The 22,372-nt window shown below is 43.7% G+C and overlaps 1 long non-coding RNA gene across 1 annotated transcript in view; it reads left to right on the top strand.

The window, feature by feature from the left end:
• Window positions 1-20,657, top strand: part of LOC125637329 (uncharacterized) — a 37,865-nt gene extending 17,208 nt beyond the window's left edge. The window contains exon 3 of the long non-coding RNA XR_012668380.1: window positions 20,471-20,657. This is a non-coding gene — a long non-coding RNA (uncharacterized LOC125637329). The remainder of the gene's footprint in view (window positions 1-20,470) is intronic.
• The last annotated feature ends 1,715 nt before the right edge of the window (window positions 20,658-22,372 follow it).

The following is a 22,372-nucleotide window of genomic DNA, read 5'->3' as shown; positions in this document are numbered from 1 at the left end:
AAGCAGATAACATGCACAGGACCACCCAGAGAGAGAGAGAAGTGTCTCTTCCCTCCTGCCTGACAGGAGCATGTTGATCACCTTCTGGTGACCTGCTTAACTTACAGACCTTAAGAACATAAACTTTCAGGTCAGAAACATAACTTCTTAAATATTATCCACCACTTCTATTTTGCAAAGATTAAGATAATCATTGGGCTATTGGCTCTCAGTAGAGACTTTACACGCCATCCTTTGGTGAATTATTGTGCATATACTTGATTCAGGGGATCATAGAATCATAGAATATCAGGGTTGGAAGGGACCTCAGGAGGTCATCTAGTCCAACCCCCTGCTCAAAGCAGGACCAATCCCCAATTAAATCATCCCAGCCAGGGCTTTGTCAAGCCTGACCTTAAAAACTTCTAAGGAAGGAGATTCTACCACCTCCCTAGGTAACGCATTCCAGTGTTTCACCACCCTCCTAGTGAAAAAGATTTTCCTAATATCCAACCTAAACCTCCCCCACTGCAACTTGAGACCATTACTCCTTGTCCTGTCCTCTTCTGCCACTGAGAATAGTCTAGAACCATCCTCTCTGGAACCACCTCTCAGGTAGTTGAAAGCAGCTATCAAATCCCCCCTCATTCTTCTCTTCTGCAGACTAAACAATCCCAGTTCCCTCAGCCTCTCCTCATAAGTCATGTGTTCCAGACCCCTAATCATTTTTGTTGCCCTTCGCTGGACTCTCTCCAATTTATCCACATCCTTCTTGTAGAGTGGGGCCCAAAACTGGACACAGTACTCCAGATGAGGCCTCATCAATGTCGAATAGAGGGGATCCCTGTAAGCCTCTATGCACCTCTTATGCTCTCTGCCAGTTGTGTCACATTTATGGGTGAAGTAAACCATGTACTCAAAGGCACTGATTCACCACTGTAGGACTTCAGTTTTGTGCTAATGTGATTCCAATTAAATTGTACAGTTGTACTGATGTAAACCTGGACTATCACAGCATGACGCAATCTTACAGAGTGTTCTGGGATGAAGAGTACAACATAAATTTCAGTTACTAAGATCTTTCTGTATATTTTTCATAGAAAGGCTCCAGGGCAACTGGACTGAGAGTGAGAATGAGCTGGATTCTGGTCCTATCTCTGCCACTTATCTGCTCTGTGGCTTTAGGCAAGTCTCTTGTCTCTAATTAGATTGCAAGCATGGGGCGTTTCTGGGTTTTATGCCCTGCCTAACACAATAATAGGTCATTCTCCTTGATTGGGTGCTACTGTATGCTAATAATCAAAAACACTTAGAAAGCAGTTGCCTTATGAACACGTGTTCTTTTGCGAGGTGCAAGAGTATGTTAGGTATTTTAAGTGTATATTCTCTCCCTGCGGAATGCACATAACTTTGTTTAATACTAATAGGAGTTAATCACAGGTCTTGGTGGGAGAATAGCACCTTAAATCTGTGATCGTAATCTTTGTAATCTGTAACAGAGTAAATGTGCTTGTCCCTGTATTTCCATAAAGTAGGGATACAGCATCTATAAGTATTTAAGTGGAAACAGCATGGCAAATACTTAGAAGTGAAATTGCTTTGTTTCTTTGTGCGTTAAGTAACTTCCTTCTGGCTCAGAGTAGTCACTGTGCTGTGATGTTCTTGTTTGTTCTGGATGTTTCAACTCCTTATCTCTATTTCTTACAACTTGTTTACTGAACTCTGGGTCAGTTTATTCAGGTTTAATAACTCTTCCACGGCATGTTTTCATTCCAGACAGAAGGAGTATTCAATATGCCATTGTAGGTTTCTTTTAAAGGGTTGATCTTAGGTCATTGGTTGAAGTAGGAGTGGAATGTTATGCAAGTTTGCAGCAGTCTCCTTTCATTATGCATGGTTCTTGTTTGTCCCCTACTTTCTCAATTCTGCCTGCATGAGGAGATTTCAGTGAAGATGAAAAAGGAACAGATGCCTCTGCAGATGTAGAGTGAGAGTATCTTCATTAGTGAGAAGAGCCTTAAAAAGGGGAGGAAAGATTGTCTTGTGGGTAAAGGAAAGGGCTGGAGGAATAAGTGACCTAGGTTCTTTCCTACTGCTGTCACAAATGCCTTGTGTGACCTTGAGCAAATCACTTGTGACTTTTTTTATACTGTTCTCTGGCTTCTTCATCTGTAAATTTTGAATATTTGTCTACCTTCCTGGGTTGTGAACTTTTATTAATGTTTGCTCAGTGCTTTGAGATCCTCACATGGAAGGTCTGACAGAACTGCCGTTGCTATTTTATTAACAACTCGGGTCAAGATGAACAATGACTGTTCACCCCTCCTTTGCTGTAATGTGTTCTCATTCCTATTCCTGGACTGGAAGACAAGAAATGCAGCGTTATTTAAATGCAATCTTGTACAGTTACCGAGCATTATATAGCAAATACTATGCAAAATTCTCATAATGCTTATGTCACTAGGCAGACCTTTCTATCCAGGAGTAGCATCCCATTCCAGCTGGGGGTTATGAAGTTGTAACAAGTCTGAGCTTTAAGAGAAATTCTCACACTATCATCTCATGCTTTCACAAATACGCAGACTTTTTAAAATGTGTCTCTGATAAAACTTTAGCCCTTCAAAAGCCAAGCTGGGTAAGGGGATGTGCACATTTTTTTGATGTACCACTGGAACACTGAGGCCCTGGCATCTTGGCCTCCTTATTTTCCTCTCTGCCATATTCAGTTCCACTGTCTTTTCAGTTGCAGGAATTGGAAAGCTGACCAGCCTTACTGTTGTGCCTCATTATCTTAAAGAAAGAGATGAGGACAAACTGCTTTTCCTATTTCATTCCCTTGACAACAATGACTTCCCTTCCTTCCTTCATCCCACTTAGCAGGCAGTCAGTGCCATGCTATTATTGGGATGCAGAGACCCCAGTGTGTCGCCGGGAATAGAAAGATCTAGGACTAAGCATCGTTGGACAAGAGACAAAGTACCAAGCAAACCAGAAGAACATATTGGGGCTGACTGTGGCAAGAAGTGGAACTCTTGCAAAAGAACGGCCATACCGGGTCAGACCAATAGTGTATTTAGCCCAGTATCCTGTCTTCTGACAGTGGCCAATGCCAGAGGCCTCAGAGGGAATGAAGAGAAAAGACAATCGAGTGCCCCTGTCATCCACTCCCAGCTTCTGGCAAACCGAGGCTAGGGACTCGGAGCATGGGTTGAATCCCTGACCATCTTGGCGATTAGTCATTGATGGACCTAGCCTCAACTCTTCATGATAAACTTACATCCCACTTCAACCAAGAGAGACTAATGTTGCCTGTATGTGGTGGGAGTGTTGATTCTCAGTTCTTATTTAATGCCAACTCAGTCTGCCTGCCCCAAGTTATCAGAGTTCATTGTACTCTGAGCTGCTGTTTGGACGGGCTGTGGCCAGACAGTCGCAGCATCTTCCCCTTCCATCCAAATTGAATCCTATAGGCTATCTTTATTGCAATAATCAACTGAAGGAATTGGCAGGTCCAAGCCACCCATGCTTTTAAGTCATTCAACTTAGCATGTATCAGAGGGGTAGCCATGTTAGTCTGGATCTGTAAAAGTGGCAAAGAGTCCTGTGCCACCTTATAGACTAACGGACGTATTGGAGCATAAGCTTTCATGGGTGAATACCCACTTAGTCAGATGCATGTGGCTTTTTCCTATACACAGACTGTGTGGAACAAGATGAACTATTGTCTAGGAAAATGTGTTGGGGATGTACAGTGGACAACTGCTGAATGCATTGCTGAGCTTGGAGGCCACTGTCCTCCTGAACTCTTGCCTAAAGCAGGAAAGGTGCAGGTTCTTCCACCTTACTTAGGTTATGATGCAGTTGGCTGAAAGGGAATTAGAGTGGTCATAGACCATGTGTCCTAGATTTGTCATTCTCCATGGTCTTGTCATAAAGCCCTTGCTATAATTGGGTGGGGGAGGAGGGAGGGAAACTAAAAAGAAATATGGATTTATGACTCTGTACTTTCCCCAAAGAGGGGTTATTCAGAAGGTCTGACTTAAAACATAAATAAATAAAAATTGAGGAAGGACATCAAAAATGAGAAAAGTTGAGGTTGCTGTTGAGTCCTAATTCTCTATAATTAACATAATGTGAAATTTTCACCCCTGCTGAAGCCAGTTTCCACACTAGTGGTATCTCTGCCTCTCTCCCCAGCCCAAGTCACATGGTTTGTTAGGCTCCAGTTTTAAAAACAGGAAGGTACAACACTTGCCCATGAAATATGTACATGTAGCAATCACACATTTGGGTGGAGTGAATAATTGCTACAGCTAGATTACATTTTCCAAACCTTCTTATGATATTTTTGGACACAATTTGAAAAAAAAAAAAAGGGGGAAGGTGGGGGAGAGAAAGTACTCGAACTATTTGGGGATGTTTTTTCTCATGATTTTTGACAATCATAATAGTCTTGTGGCTAAGGCATGGGATGGAGCCTTGAGGGACAACAGTTAAATTCCTGAATGTGCCACTGACTTCAAGTCACTTCATCTGTCTTTGTGTCAGTTCCCCACCTCTAACAAAGCAATAACAGTAGTGTTGTGGAGATAAATACACACTAGTACTTGGGTGGTGCTCTGATTCTACAGCAATGGTGTGTGTGTGGGTGTCATATAAATACTCAGATTTAGGGGAGTGAGGGAACAATAGCCTCTCTCACCACCCATAATTGCAGTCTCTTGCTGGGGTCAGTGCCTGACTTGCAGTTGCTATTGGGTACTTACATGTTTGTTTGACAGTAGTGTTACCGGGTATGCCCTGCTACTTTGGGTTATGCTCATTTATTTGGGTTACTCTTCTGGAGGGGGTGGGGGGGTGTTCTGTAATTATGTTAATGTACTGCTTATGTCACTTGTGTGTTCATATGGAGCTCTACTCCTTCCTTCTGTACGTCCCCTCCCAATGGAGCTATCCTGTAAGACCTAGGTTCCACAGGACTGGGTTCCTCCAGCCCTAGAACCAGATGAACACACATACACACACAAACAGAGCAAGGCTGAGCGGACCAGGTCAATAGGCACTCTCAAGCTGACCCCCTTATATGTCCCTGTACGCAATAAGCTGGGAAAAGCAGCACTTTCAGCTGCCCCCCCCACCCTTATATGCCACAGGTTTAACATGTCACTATCTCCACTTTCACATCACAATTGTACTGGTAATAACCCACTTGATGAGCAAACCCCACAGTATTTTTGGGCTCTACAGGGATCTTTAGCTTAGGTAAAAGAAGCGTTGCTGCAGAGTAAATGGGGGAAGCTAAAAACACAAAAGAGTAAAGTTCAGAGAGAGAGAGAAGCAACCAGCTTAACCATAAAAGTTATTTATTGAATAATAGTGATAACTACACAAGGAGAGCCTAAACCAACATAACATACATTATTAAAGGTCAATACATGAGGTAGAAAGGAAAACAGAGAGAGAGAAAGAAAAGAATCTCACCATTCCTTGAAGCATGAACTGGTCGGGGTTCCCAGGTGATGGGGGTAGCTCAGGGTTCTGAGTGCAGGAGACCGGCAGAGCCCCCAGCACGATCCGTCAGGAGATGGAGTCCCAGTAGAACTGATACAGTGTTTGGGTCCATGCATCAGAACACTGACTGGAGGGTGAGCAGAGATTTTCGTAGATAAAATACAATGGTTCAAGGGAGAAAACTAGATTTGTTTATAGATAAACTGATGACTCAAGGGTTTTCTTTAGGCTAGAAAATAGGAGCTGATCACTCTTGGCTACTGGTGGTGTTTTCTTCCAAGGAGCTTACCGTGCAACTAAGCTGCTTCAGTATTTTGGATATCAATCAAGGATTTATTACTAGAATTGGTCTGATAATTGCTGAGCTGGGTGTGTGCAGGTGTAGGTTCATTAACATCTGGAGCAGAGATCCCCCATGATGCCGTGCTTCCCTGCTTTTCTGGTCCCAGAGTTCAGTGCGGTTCTCTGTTTTCCATTCTGTATGCAAATTGAGATGTCTCCCTGTACCATCTTTCATGCAGATGAGGCTAGGGGAGTTGTCTCTGTTTTCCATTCTGTATGCTAATGGAGATGTCTTAGTCTTGTCACCCTTGTCAGGAGGGGTCTACGTGTGTCTCCCATCCACCCTTCATTGCTCTCTGCAAGGTTTTTCTCTGATGGTTTTTGTTTAAGCAGAGGCTGGTGGGGGGGTGTCTTTCATGAATCAGACAGGCTAGATGCTGTGCCCTGGTTCCCCAAGAACACAGAGCTGACTGGCATTGGTAGCTGCAAGTGGAAAGAACCGCAGGTGCAGAATTGTGCCTGAAATTATTTGTATCCGTAATCTCACAAGATTAAAAAAGGAGAACTAGCAAAGGCTCGTTGAAAATTTGTCCCATAATACCTGAGTTTCACACAACAAGCTTTACCAAGTTCCTAGGTTCCTGTAAAGAGACAGAGGTCTGGTTTCTGGGGCCACTCAGGTTGTCATGATTAGTAATTACCTGGTAAGTGGGACATGGGTTTGTCTGGCTCCCTTAGTTGTGAGCTATCTGATCCCACAGAGCTATTTATGTGTCATAGGTTATTATGATCCCCATTACAATTGTATCTGAGTAGTTGTATACTTACCTCATATTTATCCTCACAACATCTCTGTAAAATTATTATCCCCCTTTCACATATGGGGAATTGAGTCACTGAGAGACTAAGTGACTTGCCCAAGGTCACACGTGGAGTCTATGGTAGAGCAGGGACTTGAACCTGGATGTCCAAGTCCTAGGCTGGGACCCAAACTACTGGATGATCCATCCTCTCTAGTTAGTTGCCCTGGAGTCCCAACCCGTTCATCTCTATCACAAGCAGGATGAGGCCCCACTGTGAAATTACATCTCTCTGCTGTGTTTTTAAAATAAACTTTTACATGAAAGCCAGCAAGTTTTTAAAAAATGAGTATTGCCCTAAGTGCAAATAACAATACCGCGTGCCATGGCACCAGCGGGTACCGTGGATTGGAAGCTACAGAACACACTTGTCTGTGTTTTCAGGGACCCTGATGCTGCATGGCCTTTGCAGCAGATGCATTCAGTTTTCTTCCTCAGAGTTCAGCTTACAAATAAACTTGAGACAGGGAGAATATCAAATAGCCAGGGAAGAAAAAGAGTGACTCTTCCCCAATGGCCCAGATTAGTTATGTTCCACAATAGCTCCTTGTATCAGGGTGTCCACTTACTTAGCTCCCCCTTGTGGCCAGGGTCACTTTGCAGGTACCCAGTCCCTGTTAGCCCTCACCTACAGGCTCCCTAAGCACTCCACACAACCTCACTTGCGGATAACAGCACCCCCACCCCACCCAGGGCTCATTTAATAACCAAAAAGATTCAAACAATCTTCAGAGTCCCCAAAATAATGTTCATATCGATAACACAAAAATTCACATTCAGCGCTAGTTCTTCTGCCTCACGCAGAGCTCTGTGTGTATCAGCCAGTCTGTTCCACTGGAAGCCACAGTTCCAGCCCTTTCTGGCTTCCTTCTTCTGTCTGTGTGTCCCCTGTTCTGCGGGAGGAGGCAGTCTATATACTGGCCTTCTCAAGACAGCTCATCCCAATTGGCTGGAAGAGATGGGAGCCCTGCCCTACCACGGACTACAGGGCTCCTGATCCCGGGCCCTTAAAGGAACAGTATCCTGGATTTCCCTCCTCCCCCCAGTCCAACTCCTAATTCTCCAGGAGCACTTCCTCTCTTCTGCTACTGGGCCATTTCTTGGGTCTTTGTTCATTCCAGCTCCTTGGAATGGGGTCTTCTGGCCTCCTCTACTCTTATAGAGCTAGTGTACTGCATTACACTCCCCAGATAGACACTCCATTCCAGAATAAAAGCCACTTCATTCTGCAATAATTACTTTGGAAGTGCACTAATTATTCTGTGACTTTTTCTTTCCAGAATAGATTGACTATATTATATTTTATTGACTATATATATATTTTATTATTCCAGAATAGCTACGCTGGTCAACTTCTCCATGTAGACAAGGCCAGAGGGACGCTTGATATGCTTTGTTTTCATGTCTATCGTATGCCAATAACTGAGATCTTTGTGAGGAAGGATGCTTACACCATGATACTACCTTCTACTTTGATATCCACGATCTCCATTGCACTAATCACTGTCTCTGGAACAAAATGCTTAATTCTTGCTCCTGAAGGTTTTGTGATTTCCAGGGTAACACATGGTATGATTTCATTTCAATCAATGTTAAATGCTTATCATGAACCCTCTCAAAAGACAGAAGTGGTTTTTGTACACATACATAATTGGAAGCAAACTCGGTTAAAACAGGAAATCAGTGTGAAATCCCACAGGAATTGGGCATTTATGCAGATGTAAGCAGCGTCTGAATGAATTCTCCTTTGACAGCTAGCTGGAAGGGGGAAAGACTTCAGGAGCAAACTGTATTTACATGAACACACCTACTCTGCTTAGATATCCATGGTGGTGTTAGAGTTGTGTTGCTCAAAGTGATTAACTTTGGCTGGTGGCTGGGTTACAAATCACTGTAGTACTGAATGCAGGGGTAGTGAAATGCTGTTATCAATATTGTTGTCTTTACTGTATGAATAAAGGGGAGCAGAACTGGGCTTAACATGTCCCAAATAAGGGGATCAGCTGAAAGGACCTCGTTAAGCCAGGGGCTTAAATGCCAGACCTCTGTGAAAGTAAGTGTGGGGGGGATAGGTGTCCCAGCCAGAAGCTGTGGACTCTCCCTAAGGGTCCCAGGTCTGGTTTAACCTGTTCCTCCCCACTGTTTAAAGCTAGAGCTAAATAGGTTTCATTAGGAGCCTTTTGTTATCTTAAGTGTTCAATGAGAGCTGAAATCAGTTGTGATGGGGCAGCGTTTCTGCCCAGCCTGCTGAGAGCTAAAAATCACTAAGAGACTAACCTACAGAGATCACAACAGAGAGGCCGGTGGCAGAATGAAATGACTGATGGGCAGCTGGTGAAAGTGGTGAGCAGTCAGCAGGGCGGCCAGGTGGTGAGGCACAGTGGCTGGCAGGGTGGCCTGGCGGAGCAAGCCAGGTGTCTTCTTTGCTGGGTGGGAGGTGAACTCACGCAGCACCTCTGAACCCTGGGTCCTCACTGACCAAGGATAACCACCAGTGGGGTATGGTGAGGGAGCAGAGAGGGGCACAGTAAAGGAACTTTTGGTTGTGGAACTCAAGAACATGAGGCAGAAGGCACTACCCCACAGACTCTGGGGTGGGTGCCCTGCTCACAGTTTTAGGTTTATGAATCCTTTTGGCATTTTCCCTAATTAATGTCAGGTGACTTCCTTTCTTTCATTAAAAATTTCTTTGCTACACTCAGACTCTGTGCTTGCGAGTGGGGAAGTATTGCCTCTCCGAGGCGCCCAGAGTGGTGTGTAATTTTCCCAGGTTACTGGGTGGGGGCTCGAGTTGGTTCTGTGTTGTATTGTTGAAAAGGAACTCATCCCTAGATATTGAACCCAGCCCTGGTTGCTGCTGGCTGCAACGGGCAGAAGGGTTACACATAAAATGACTTTTCATGGGAAAAGCAAATGCTTAAAAATGAAATCAAAGAAGCCTCCAGCCTATGAAACTTTAAGGGCATTTCTAATCCATATTTATTTTTGGAAAAAGCAAGTTATGCAGTGAGTAGGGTGTAGATTTTGCGCTTGATATCAAGTCTTCTGCTTGTGTGGAATGCCGCAACACATGTGGGTACAGGCTTGTGCGATTGTATTTTATTACACTTAATATGTGAATACTACTCTGCCTGCTTATAAATAGTGGATTGGTTTGGTATTTGTAGTTGGTCCTGTTGGTGGCGTTTTTTTGTTGTTGTTTTTCTAAGACCCCGGGATGGATAGTCATTGATATATAAACATAGAGATATGTTCAAGGTCTCCTCTGTGAGCATTGTCCCAATGGGTCTACACTCTACTGCCTGCCTTGTGGAGCCTTTGCATCTTAGGTGGTGGTAGACTGAGCCTTTTCTGTGGTGACCCCATAGAACTGATGATTCATAACTTGCAGGTTATCCATTTCAGCAACTTCTTTCCTGTTTTCAAAAGACTGTTGAAGTCCGTTCTTTATCAGAGCTATTTCCTGTTTTCAGTCTGCTCCCTTGCAAGATTACTCACCTTCTTGCATAACATTTCTCTTTTGGCTTTTTAGCTTGGGTGCTTCTTCCTCGCTTAATTCAAGTCTCCAAACTGAAAAGCCCTATCAAATAGTGCTGTTGATCTCATGAGAACCAGCTTTCTGTTGAGCTTTTCTGTACAGAAAGGCCAGTTCTTCCTCACTTTCTCTAAATGAATTTGCTCACCTGCTCTAATTAATACTCTTGTAACAGTTTCTTTGTACATGTGACCTGCCGATTTGCGTTATGTGTTACGAGTGGGGTTTTCAGAAGCATTCAAAACAAGCCTAACTTAGCTCCCATTGACGTTAGAGAGCAGCGTTAGGGCAAGAATGAGCATTTCTGAACATCCCACCCCATAGTTTTTCATAAGCCTTGATGAGTATTTCACCAAGCCTGGGTAAGGAATGGTGCCCCTAGCCTCTGTCAGAGGGTGGAAATGGATGGCAGGAGAAAGATCACTTGATCATTACCTGTTAGGTTCACTCCCTCTGGGGCACCTGGCATTGGCCACTGTTGGTAGACAGGATACTGGGCTGGATGGACCTTTGGTCTGATCCAGTATGGCCATTCTTATGTTCTTATTTTTGGTACCACTAACTTTGGACAGTATCACTTACCAGAAACAAGAATACAAAATTATCTTCCAGATCAATCTAATGAGTTCAATTTTTCTTAGCTTTGCTATGATGATGATGATTTAACACTTACATTATGGTAGTGGCTAAATTATCATTTTACTTGTAATGTGGGCATAGGCAATTTCTAAAGATCAGTGTGTTCCTGCAGTGCTTCCTCCTATGAGTAATCTTATTCATGAGCATGCATTACAGAATTGAATCATGTTGGCGTTATAAAGCAAATGAAACAATCATAGAACAGAGCTAGAAATCATAATACTTGAAAAGAGAGAACATTCCTCTCCTATTTCCTGTCCTTTCTCCTATTTTTTTTAATTTTAGGTCACTTCTTAGCTTTAAGTTTATAATGTGTGCTTATAACTGATCCACTTTCTGTTATTTATCAAACTCTCCCCCCTTTTTTTCTTTCCATCTGACCTCTCTTCTGTTAATCAAAAGCAGGATGTGCAATTTCAAAAAGGGACAGAGTCAGATGAATAAACAGGTCAAGGTCAAATGGAAAGTATGTATATTGAAAAAAAATCCAAAATGGACCCTAATTTGTGTGTCAGCAAGACTGCCCCCAAAAAGCTCTGGTATTTATCAGTAATGGGAAGGTCTGAACATAACACATGCACCAAGACTCTAGGTTAAAAATAACAGCACTTATTTTGACACAAGACCAATTGTCTAGAGATGTGCACAACTACTTGGTGATATTTTTATGGATTTCTTATTACATTACAGTAGAGTTCACAGTGTGCTAGGCACTATCCAAATATGTAATCAGCCCCACGCATGTCAAAATAAACCCCAAGAATTCATGAGATCATGAGATTTTTAAAATGTTAAGTTTATTTGGTTTTTGAGCTTTTAGGGTGCAGTTGGGTCACATTTCCAGGCTTTTCTCTGCAACCATGACAGTTAGAAACATTCTTTTAAACATATAAGATGAGATTCTTACGTAATCACTTGCCTCCAGGAGCTGGGGCTTTAAAAAACACTAAAATGTTGCAAGGCTTGGAGCACTGAGAGAGACACAATCCTGAAGAGCTGTTTGGATTTTTATCCTCCTGAGTTTGCAGCATTCAGTTTTACAGTTTGAGTGCAGTGATTCTTAAGCTGTTGGCTCCCAGAGAGCTGTGGTGACTTCACCTGGTGTCCATGCCCCCATGCTCAGCAAAGTGCCTGTAAACATAGCTGTTGTCTGTCTCCTCCTTCCCCAAAGTGCACAGGCTGCTCATGAACTCTCCCCCTACTCCCCTGGCAGCAGGGTAAGAGACAGAGCTGAGTGGGATCCTGATATCCATCTACACTTACCTGCTATTACAGTATGTCCCTTTTGTATCACCGGGCTGTGGTGTTGTATAGTCTTCCAAGAATTTTAGTAGTGTGAGAGAACGTTTTGACTCTTGAGAAGACATGCTGCCTTGTCATTTAGGTTTGGGTTATGCTAGGTTTGTGATACAGAGGCAGCTTTGGGACAAAGGAAGCTGTGCAAGCTGTCGGAGAATTTGTCATTTGCCTTGGGTTCTGATTAGAGTCAATTAATGAGACTGTTTCCCCCTGGGAACCAGGCATTTGTGTTGGACTGAGATTCCTGGAAGAAGGGCTTGGCCCGTATGCTGCTTGACCATCTATGTTCCAGGACTGGTATTTATGCATTTTATGCATAAATAAGACATTACATTTAGAGTATACATCACTGATGCCTCCTCCACTGGGAAACCAGCCTGCAAAGCCTAGGGCGTCCGCAGAGTGGTGATGCTGGTGTCAAAGTGAAACGCTGGTGCTGGAAATAGGGGCAGCAATCTATCCTCCCCCCATGCACACATTTATCAGGCACATGTCTCATTCATGGACCTGGATACTTGGTTGCCTCCTTCATTTAACGTGTTGCCCTGAGAGGGATCGTTTGCTGTGACGGGCTACTATACTCTTTCTGGTCAACAACTACCCCACCAGAATCACACATCCTTTTTTTCAGCGTTGATAGAACTGTAATCTACTTGTGCTTCTTTTATTCCTCCTCGTCTGGCAGCATTCCCCATGCTCCTCTCTTTCCTCCATATTTTCTGGGCTGCTTCTTCCTTCTTTTTTTTTCTATGCCCCAATCCTTGTCCAGATCAGAAAGTTCTGCTACGTGATCATAGAAATAGGGGTGATGTGGGTCCTTCTGCAATCAAAAAATGAGAGTCTGCAATGAAGTTTTCCTGGCAATCATTCTACAGAACTATGTCAGATTGAAAATACCTTAAACTTATCAGGTTTGGACCTGTTAGGTACTTGGAGGGAAGACCTTGAAAGAAATTTTAAGTGTGGCAAGAGGTGATGTCGATGACTGAGTAGGAGGCATATTTTCCTTTGAATCGGCATTGAACCAATATGGCTGCTGGAAGCCTCTTTGAGTAAGTAGTAAAACCAAAGTCCTGATCACATGTGGTCAGGGAAGTATCTTATAGCACTTTTCACTAGAATTTGGGTGTTCAGCCATGGTGTCCTAGCTAAATACCATTGTAAGTGTCAAATCCTGAGGTCCTACATAACGTCACCTGATATCTGCAAATTGAAGTCCAACCCCCGCTACTTAAAATAAATAAATAAATAAATAAATCTGCAGTACTGTAGACAGAAGTTCTGTTTCATACTATTTTACGTTCACCAGCATTAAACTAAACAATAAATACAAATCCCCAAGTGTCTGTGCTTCTGTCAGTCTTATGTCTTCCAGTGCTGTCTCTTCTCAACTCTCATCTGAAATCATGAGTCTGATTCTCCACTCACCCCACTTTTACAACATAAGTCTACAGACTTAAAAGGAGTCACTCCTGATTTGCACCAGCATGTGGGTGGGAAGAGAATGGGACCAATGTATAGTCAGTCCCTGGTGTGTGCATGTCTTGATTTCCGTTTCCCTTTGATAGTGTTTAGTTCTGTAAAGGATTTGGGAGTCCATTTTCTATAAAAGGGGCTACATAAATTAAAGCACTGTTACTGGGAATCTGCGCTTCCATGGAAATCTGCTCTGTAAAGACTCTTCCTTTTCTAAGGGACTTCACTTTAGTGAGGTTTCCCACATCAAACACGTGAGGGGCTAAATAGCACAATGGGTCAATGCATCAGCTTTTCCTCTCTGGACAGATGATTGCTATAGCTTCGGTCACAAGTGAAACAAATTTTGTGGCCGTACCCTAGTTCCCAGTGGACACTTATCCACATTACTTACAAATCCACGGCACGTGATGGAGCAGTTTCAGGACACTTGGTGATCTTGGCACTGACATAGGAAGCATGTTTCTGCTCAGGATTTGCAGTTGGCAGAGCTGTGTCAAAAGCAATACTTTGTATTTGTATTGCAACATCCATCAAAGGATCTGAAAGTTAAACAAGATCCTGCCACATAGGGGAGCATTAGTCTCATTCTACAGAGGAGAAACTGAGGCACTGAAAGGTTGTGATTTTTCACAGAAACCTATAGTGCTGAGAACAAAAACCAGATGGACTGAATCTCAGTCCGGTGGGCTTTTTAGCTAAAAAATCATCTTTAATAAATAAATAAATACCATGGGACAGCTCTTCAGCTGGTGTGAGTTTGTGTCACTCTATTGACTTGAAGTCAATAGAGCTACATGGATTTATAGATCTAGCTCTGATAAATAATATGCTGCAAACCACAAACATCATCCAGTCTCACCGGTCTCCTGACAGAAAAGGGAAGAGAGTGCTATTTCTTGTTTGTTTGTGTGTTTTGGCTATCATATTGATATGTCCCCTGAAACTGTCTATAATTTCCCACTGAGCACAGAGGCATTTCAGTGGTAAGGGCAGACCTGGTCAAGCTGCTAGCGTTTCTGCTGCTGAACTTAGCATACAAGCTGTCCATAGCGGCAACAGATGTTTCTGCTTTTTAAGGTCTCTGGGAACCTTATTGAATATTTTTTTTATTTTCTTGTAGGAACAAATGCCAGCATAGCCGAGATCCAAAAAGCTTGACCTCAACCTTATGTTGTTGTTGGAAGGTTCTGTGCCTGGATATCCTATTGTCCTTCTCATGTAATAAACTGGCGGCTCTGAATACCAGATTTGTGTTTTCACACATACAGAGTTTATGGATAGATTCAGTTATTCTAATAATTCTCATGGCAGCAAAATACTGGAAAATAATTGAATATGGAAGGCACGATCTCTCTTGATGCTGTGCAGTACTGGAGATGCACCTTGCTTATGCAGTGTTGACCAAGCTGAAAATTATCTTAAAACAGATCTTCCACCCATTGATTTTCCTTGTACCTTGAGCAGTCATTGCCAAATGACAATAAAGCCAAACATGAGCATTTTACTGACTTTGACTCTGTTTTGGGTGCCCAGCAGGAAACATCTACGGGACCTGAGCTGGGACCCCAATAACCAGAACACACACACTGTGTGGACATTCATGATTTTTTTTTTGTTTGAGTTTGGAGCTACATTCATCCCCTAAATGCAAATGGCATCTCCCCAGACTAGAGAGGTCTTGCACATCAGGTGGCTTTCCCTCCTGGGCAGGCTGTGTTCCACAGACAACTTCCCTCGTGGTTTCTAACAGGGAAAGAACAACTTTATTTTCCAATGGAGGCTTCGCATGAGCCCTGTAGGCAGTGACTGCTGAGATGATACACTGAATCAGTGCATCGCCTGGTCTCCCTACCTTCACCCCTTCTCCAGACAGCACTGCCTATGTTTGGGACAGCACTGGCCCTGCAACCTGGCTTATACTAGCAAAAGTTGCCAAATACCCAAAGGTAAATTTAGTCCTTCCAGTCAATTTTTGCAATAAAACCATGTTAGCAAAGCAGGCGCCCCATTCAGACATAAGTGTCATTTGGAACAGCAGTTAATAGTTTGAGGTTATATATTTTTAGCCAACAAAGTGAGAAATTGCTCAGCTAGCCTTTGCTTTCAAGTCTAAAAATTGAATGCTTTTCTCTAGAAAGATGTTGGCTCATACTTTTTATGAACTGGGCTCAGCACTTTCTAAAAAGTTTTTTTTATAGTTCAGCATCAATGTTCCAAAAGGCTTTTAAGAAAATCCACGTGTGCTCCTCTCTCGAAGCTGGCTGAGTGCAGTGGGAATGTTTAACGGTCTGCCAGGAGCGCCTATAAAATACGGCACTGAAAGAAAACAAGGCTTCCAGTACTCCCTGTCTCCTGATTCACAACTGTTTAAAGCCTTCCTGCTTGTAATTTAAACTTTAATGTCTTTCAGTTTATATCCTCCCAGCCTTTATTTAGAGATGGGTTGAGACTGGAGAATGAGACCAGAGTGGCAATATGTGTATTATCAAACTATCTACAGTGAGCTGGGTAGTTGGTCTGGCACACTGTGATGTCATAACATGCCTCTGTTTATAACATTCCCTAGTGCAGTGGATAAGACTAAATCTTGCCTGTGGCTCTGCTCAGTTTAGTGTGTTGCTTGCATATAGCCTCCTCTGATATAGAGTCAGAGGTGGATATAAGTCTGGGTGCTATGAAAACAATACTCTGTGCTCTTGCTTTGATGGTAGGCAGTATGTAGCCCATGTACGATGTTTGGAAACCAGTGGGTGTGTTAATAGTATAAGCGAAAGTGAATCACGCTCCAAACACTGGCCCAACCCTTCTCAGGGCCTTTCTTTAGTCACAAAGATTCAAAACCAGTCTCATTGCCCCACAGGGTCTTGCCTAGCCCTTGTCTCCAGGGCTTCAGTTATTACAGCCTTTCTTGTGGGGCTTCATGCCCCTTCCTAGCTGAGGCTTTCCCCAAGTAACTCCTACTCTCTGCGGGTACCGCCTGCTCCAGCCTTCTGTTCAACAGGCACAGAGAGCCACTTGCTCCCTGGTCCTTCCCTGACCCTGGGTTTCCCCACTCTGCTCCGCTGCCTAAGAGGCAAGAAGCTTTACATGTGGTTTCCCGTAGAGCACATAGAGTGCTAAGAGAAGATCTGTGCCCTGCAACTATAGCTCCCAATTTTAAAGGGCCCAGGGCTGTACCAGGAGCACTGGGATGTGATCACAGGCTCCGAAGACCCCGTGTCCTCCTGTTGCACTGCAATTCAATACGACTGTTTGCAGTGTTTGCCAGGAAACCAAGCAAAACTTCCCGATTTACTTTTTTCATATTTGGCTAGAATGTCCTATGTTCATAACTGGATACAGGCCCAAACATCAACCTCCCATCTGAGCCTTTTCAGATTAGGGCTGCCAACCTTCCAGATTGTCCTGGAGTCTCCAGGAATTAAAGATTAATTTTTAATTAAAAATTAATGTCATTTGATGAAATGTCCAGGAATTCGTCCATCCAGAGTTGGCAACCCTATTTCAGATCTGAATCCTTAGGTGAGAACAGGCTCTTGGTCTGGCTTCTGGGCCAGATTCAAAGTGTGACCAGATCTGTTTTTAGATGTAGGCAAAACCAACCTAAATCTCCTTAGGCTTTATCCTTATTAAATCCTAGCCTTGATAGGTTACAGTTCAAGCTGCAGACCCAAATGCTAACCCTCTTATGGATATGGACCCAGTCTCCTTCCTCATCCTTTCTTTAGAGCTAACACTGCTTTTCATCTAGCCCTCTCAGTGACACAGGGACACGGTTTTGCTATATATAAAAGTGGGAAAGAGGTGTTTAATACAAGGACCCAATGATATATTTGTCACTGCAATGACTAAAGCGATTGCTTTAAATAGCAGTTCAGTAGAAATGGAGAGGAGACAGACATTCTAAACAAGCACTGCTGAACAGAACCATGGCTGACAGGGCATTCTGGGCACTTACTCCCTCAGAGGGAGCAAGCGTTGTTAAATGTCTCTCTCTCTCTCCCCACTCAATAATATAAATGTAGTAAAGTCTACATCTCACTGTCTGCAAGTGCCGCGTTAACTCTTTCCCTGTTATGTCTTAAATAATCATAAGATACTGAAGCTCATTTCCTTCGCAGTTAATAATAAAGCAGTCTCGTCTGTCGACAAAAGAGATCCAAAGGGGCCCTTGTGATTAGCGTAGAATGGATCCAGAATTATCCCGGCAGTTCTATTAGTTGTATTATGGCAGTGCCTAGTGGGCCCTTTGTGCTGGGCACTGGACAAACACATAGTAAGAAACAGTTCCTGCATCCCCAAACAGATTACAATGTAACTAGACAAGATGGACAAAGGGAGGGAGGGAAAAGAGAGCCTCATACTTGCCCTAAGTCAGACAGAAGGTCAGTGAAGAGACTAGAACCATGATCTCCTGGCTCAGTCGTGTCCTGACCGCTAGCTCACACTGCCTATCACCGCGTCAGTCATGATCTTTTTGCCCCTGTAGTTTGCTGACAAAGTGCTTTGTTTGTAATGTCGGATCCCCCCTACTAGTGACTTGAAAGGGCAATTAATCTATCCATGAATACGTGAAGAACTTGAAGTAACGCAAGCTGTTTCTAGTTAGAATGGTAGCTTTGTGTAGACTGTCCATGCTACGCCATGCTTTATGTTCACAAAGACTTCTTAGTGCAAAGGATTATTTGTTAATTTACCATGTTCTCTCTAAAATGGGAAATACTGTATTAAAAGAAGATAAAAGGCCAAATTTTCAGCATTGCCTTAACTGGGCCTCCATTTTTCCAGATGCATTTTAGTGCCTTCAGTTATTTGGGGCCACAATTTAGATCATTCCGATGTTCAAGTCCCTGACTGACTGAAGATCAGGGACTGAAGTCTCTTAGTGACCTAATATGCTTTACCTATACGTTTCTGCACTCCCAAATGCAGATGGCAGTGTCTGAACAATCTAGTCTTACCGTTTGTAAGGTCATAAGAGTATAACCATTTAAAATCAGTATCTAACCTCCTTATATCCACCGCGCACAAAACACCGCAGATGTCACTAGTTACCACACAGGGCGGGCACTGCAAAAGGTCACGTCAGGAATAGCTCTTGGAGACTTTGATTCTTAGGCTTGGTCTACGCCTAACTCTTAGGTTGACCTAGCTCCGTCGCACAGTATGTCCCCGACAGATGAATTTAAGTCAACCTAAGCCCTGGTGTGTGCACGACCACGCTGATAGACGTACTCGCCTGTCAACACAGCTACCGCGTGGGTGCTTAACTGGAGCGGTGGAAAATCCCTTCTGTCACCGAAGCAAATGTTGACTGTCGAGTGCTACAGCAGCACAGCTGCAGCAGCGTAGACATACCCTTAAATGTGATCCCTTCAGGTCAAATTGGTGGGACGTTGGTGGGCTAAAGTGGAATACTTGCAAAATTTGCACTGCCATTGCTTAAGCTGTACCAGCTGAATGGATGGTCTTGGTAACTGCAGTGCAATATACTCGTGTGTGTGTGTGTACGAGAGAGATTGAGAGAGATCAGATAGATGTATATGTAGGCGGGGAAAACTTGTGTTTCACTGTGATTCAGATGCGTGAAGCAAAGGCAATAACACTACTAGAGAACTGGGGGAAAGGGCTCTTCGCTGAAGAGTCAGTCCTGCTCCCACTGAAGTCAGTTACAAACTACTATTGATTTCAATAGGAGCAGAATCAAGCCTGTGGAGCTACACTCTAAAAGGCGCTGAACTTCCTCAACTCCCTCGAAAGCGGTTTGGTCCCCAAACTGTGCGGAGGAACATTTGAGGAAGCGTGGCGGGGCCTGGGCCCAAGGTGGGTGGGGAGGGAGAGCCACCCAGCCCAGCTCTGCCCCAACTCTGCCCCGACCACAGCTCCAGCCATAGCTCCACTCCTGGCTGCAGCCCTGGCTCCTGACCGCAGCTCCGCTCCCGGCCCGGCGCCCCCCGAGCCTCGGCCCCCTACTGTGGCTCCGCTCCGGGCCCGGGCCCTGCCCCCAGCTGTGACTCTGGCCTTGGTCCCTGGATCTCGTCTCAGCCCAGCCGCGGTTCTGGACCCAACCTTGTCGCCCTTACCTCTGTCCACATCCCCCCCGACAGGAGCTGGGGCCCTGGTTCCCCACTGTGGCTCCCAGGGGTGGAGGGGTTCGGATAAGGATAAGGAGGGGGACGTGACGTGAAAAGTTTGGGGACCACTGCTCTAAAGCCCATAGGAGCTAGAAATACTCTCTGCCTGGCAGGACTGGGCTATTACCTACTGCTGCAATGCTCCATGGTGTTTTGAGTTTGTACACTTTTTAAACCCTTACTGTCCTATTAAGAGGGATTTATGTTCTTGAGTCTTATCAACGTTTACAAAATGTACCTGATCTCTGGCAATCGGTACAGCATTCTTTCACAGCTGGCTGCCCATGAAAGTCACATGAAATCTGATGGGAAGTTTCACAAGGTTATGTTAGGTTGGGGCAGTATTTAACTCATGCCAACCCATATTTAAGGAATAACTAGAGTAGCACACCCTTCCTTCCTTCTGTAAATATGCTGTTCAAATGCTTCATTTTTGTTGCCATACAGCAAACTTCCATGAGTCAGTGTAATTTGCATTACAATGGACAGTGATCAAATGTGCCCAGAACATAGAGAAATTATGCACCCTACCCCCCCAAATCTTAATGGAAATATGTGGGTCCCTCCCATCACAATGAGGCTAATGCCTTACCTAGGTTGTAAGCTCTTTGGGGCAGGGGAGCACCTATCGCAATGGAGTCCTGGTCTACAGTGGGGCTCCCAGGTGCTACAGTACAACAAATAATGACTCTCTCTAACAGCTGGTTTTTAGCTTTAAATAGCTGAAATATTCCTTTTCTAATTCTTTCTAGCCTGTGTACATGTCAAAGGCTGTGTGAATTCAGAGGGAGTGAAGGGCACGCCGCACCTTCCAGGATCCAGGCCTGTGTTGCTGCCATCCAGAACACTGAATATCCTGTGTTTCTCTATGGGTATGTTTTTTGCATTTTTTTTTTCATATTCTATTACTCGCCTTATCCAAATACTTTTGTTTGAATAGTATTACTGTATCAGCTGTGGTATTGTTGAGCAGTTGAATTGCCACGCCTAATGAGATCAGTTTTCTCTTGTCACCAGTTAGGGTGGCCACCGCTGAGGTACAAAAAACGGGGACATCCTGGGTGATCCTGAATGCTAAAACTGGCCAGCTGGCAGAGTGCACTGAGCACCCTTATCGATTTTTCCAGAGCAGCTCCCTCAAAAAAAAGGATGATCCCTGGCAGGTAGCAATCCTGGTATCATGGCTATTGATGCACAAGAAAAATCCTGGCTGTGAGTAACTTAGTATATACTAAAAGAAAAGGAGTACTTGTGGCACCTTAGAGACTAACCAATTTATTTGAGCATAAGCTGTAGCTCACAAAAGCTTAGGCTCAAATAAATTGGTTAGTCTCTAAGGTGCCACAAGTACTCCTTTTTTTTTTGCGAATACAGACTAACACAGCCGCTACTCTGAAACCTTAGTATATACTGACATCTAGTGGCTTTGTTAGCAAGAAGGAAACCATAAAACAAGAAGTGGCTTGTGTTTTCTGTAATTTTCTTCCTAAAGCTATGTTCTAAGTACAATAGTGAAAAATGTTAGCATTTTAGAAAAACCCTGCATTGCTGGAGAGAAGAAAAAGCAGCAGTCCTTGCCCAAGATTGTTTCAAGTGTGTCAACTTTTTCAAACACTACTTTAGAGAAATGAATATGCATACAGATCATTTTACCCGCTGTTATTTACTGGAACCATTTCTGGTGAATGTACCTGAATTTGAAGGAGTTCTAATCTGCCATAAGTAAACTTTAAGCTCATAAAGTTTATCGGAGTTTTCAGATACACATTTTCAGAGTGGAGGACGAGAGCCCAAACTACTAAGTTCAGATCTGGATGAAAACTTTTCTAAAGTTTGTGTGGAGGTGTGTGTGTACTGAGCGGAGAGGGGGAAGGATCCATGGATTGACTGTGACCCGTTTAAGAAATAAGAGACAGCTATAAGGTCAGACATAATTCAAATCTAAACTTTTCAGCAGCTAGTTTTTCAAATATGGGACTTTGCCCCATATTGAACCCTCTGGTAATGAAACATGTCAGAGCACCAATACAGTGTTTCTCAGTGGATTTTTTTTTTAAAGCTCTGTTGCTTCTTCAGAACTTGAGAATAATATCCCATTCCCAACCAGGCGGCGTTCACTTCCACTTGGCAAAGAGATTTCTTCCTTTTTTGTTGCCAAAGTAGCTGAAATCTACATGTGGCCCGGCCTCTTGGGTTAGCTTCAGTTGCTTCCTTTTTAATGTGTCCTATGGGCACATGTGACACTGCAAAACTTCACTGGGAACCCACCAGAGAAACTGAGCTTTCATGAAATAAAAACCTCACACCTCAATGGGCCTGATTTCTCAGAAGTGCTAAGCACCCACAGTTCCAGTAAAAGTTAGTGACAGTTGTGAGTGCTGGGCAGCTCTGAAAATCTGGCCGTAGGTGTCTAAAATGGGGCCCAATCCTTCAAAATACAGGGCACCTCCTGTGAGGTTAGTGGGAATCAAGGTTTTGTACACCCAATAGAAAGTGCAAAGCACTTCGCAATATTAGGCCCTTCTATTGTAAATCCTTTGGAGTAGGAGCCATATCTTCTCTGTTTTACATAGTCCTGAACACACTGATAACTCTCAACAAATACTAATGCCAACACAATCCTGCAAATATGGTTTGTTAGTTAGCTTGATGGC

This window comes from Caretta caretta, chromosome 5 (genome assembly GCF_965140235.1).
Source record: "Caretta caretta isolate rCarCar2 chromosome 5, rCarCar1.hap1, whole genome shotgun sequence".
Lineage (NCBI taxonomy): Eukaryota > Metazoa > Chordata > Testudines > Cheloniidae > Caretta > Caretta caretta.
The sequence above is the reverse complement of the archived record's forward strand: the minus strand, read 5'-3'. Positions and strand labels throughout refer to the sequence as shown.